Consider the following 1,943-nt stretch of genomic DNA (forward strand, 5'->3'; position numbering starts at 1 on the left):
GGGGGGGCAATGCTGTTCTATTGTTATATGGGCGGGGAGTAGGGACGGATCCCTGATGTACAGATATGAGTTTTGGTTTATGATATGTAATAAATACATTTTGTATGGTTGTAAATGTGAGGAGGGGGAGGAGTCTTGTAGTGGGGCTCAGACCCATATTCTTCCTTCTCTCTATATATAATACATGTCATGTTGGGGACCCCTGTCCCTGAGTATCTCTATGGGATGAGAACTCCCCTCATCAATACATAATTTTCCCCTCAGGATCTCACTGCTTTTCCTTTTCTGTATTTGTAAGCCCGGAGCTAAACTCCCCGCCTGGAAATAGATCCACAGGAAGTATTCATAGAAAGGATTTCATATTTACAAAGTCAAAAATCCTAAAGAGAAACTCCGGACTTGTACAAAATTAACCCTTACCGGGGGGCTACCCCCTCACTGCAAGGGTTAGGTACTTGGTTTGGTCTAGGGTCTAACATAAAAAAGATATACTCACCTGATCCTCGATCTCGTCTGGCTGCTAGGCTGGTCCCCACAGCCTCTTCTCCCCTTGGCTCTGGCAGTCTAAGGACCCGTGACATCATCATGTCTATTCACTTATCCCGAGGGACCATCCACACCTGGAGTGGAGGGGGAGAGAGGTGAGTGGTCACTGACGTGGGAGCGAGGTGTAAAGTGTGGATGCAGGTCTCTCTATGAAGGGTGGCCCCTACCACTAGATGGAGTCCCTCTGTGAATCGTGGCCCCTAACTATAGATATGTAGGTTCCTCTTTGAAGTATGGACCCTAACTCTAGATGGGGGGTCTCTCTATGAAGTGTAGCCCCTTACTCTAGATGGGGTTCCTCTGTGAAGTGTAGCCCATAACTGTAGATGTGGTTACCTCTATGACGCAGGGATTAAACTCTAGATGGGGGTCCCCGTATAAAGTGTGGCCCCTAACGCTAGATGGGTATCCCTCTATGAAGTGTGGTCCCTAACTCTAGATGGGTGTCCCCCTATGAAGTGTGGCCCCTAACTCTAGATGGGGGTCCCTCTATGAATTGTGGTCACTAACTCTAGATGGGGATCCCCCTATGAAGTGTGGCCCATAACTCTATATATATGTACCTCTGTCAGGTGTAGCCCATAACTCTAGATGGGGGTCCCTCTATGAAGTGTAGCCACTAACTCTAGATGGGGGTCCCTCTATGATTTTGTATCCTATAACTCTAGATGGGGTTCTGTTAGACTAGAGTTGGTAATTACACGTCACAGAGGGGTCTGGATGAGGCAGTGCGGCTTCCACATAGATTTATAAATGTTTGTGTAATGAATATAAAAATAGAGACCCCCAAAATAAACTCCTCAGATTGACTCAGTGATAACACCCCGAACTACAATTCTGTCTTCATAGAGAGGACACATTTCCCAGGACACTTGTTGCACAGGAAGTGGAAGGGACTTAGTTCCTTGTTTCTGGTGGGAACTTCCTGTCGGTTACACCCCTGTTCCCTCATAGTGATGAGCGTCCTCCATGTCATTGTAGGTAGGAGAGGTCATTGGTAGGAGATGAAATGATCCGGTTCCTGTTCCTGTGACAAGTGGAAGCCTCCAGTGTGATCATTGGACAAGCTGCACCTTCCTCTGTGGAGTTTTGTGGGAAGACGTTCCTGGTGGAGGTGAGGCCGGGCTCGGTGTGACCTGAGTTCTCCTGAGTTCACCCAAACCTGCTGAAAACTCTGACCGCCACCCCCTCTCCTCCCGACCAATCAGTGGTGGCTAATAATAGACCCCTAATGTATCCCTGACCCCCTGTAGAGCGTTACACCCCCTTCCTGTCCCGGCCATGTTTCAGTATTCAGCGCTGAGGTTCTTTTATTCCGTCACGTGACACCGTACTGAAATTAATTTTACATAATTTTATGGGGACAGACAGAGCTTTATTTTGCTGGTATTTAATCA

The sequence above is a fragment of the Nanorana parkeri genome, unplaced genomic scaffold, assembly GCF_000935625.1.
Source record: "Nanorana parkeri isolate BGI_ZX_2015 unplaced genomic scaffold, ASM93562v1 scaffold3047, whole genome shotgun sequence".
Taxonomy (NCBI): Eukaryota; Metazoa; Chordata; class Amphibia; order Anura; family Dicroglossidae; genus Nanorana; species Nanorana parkeri.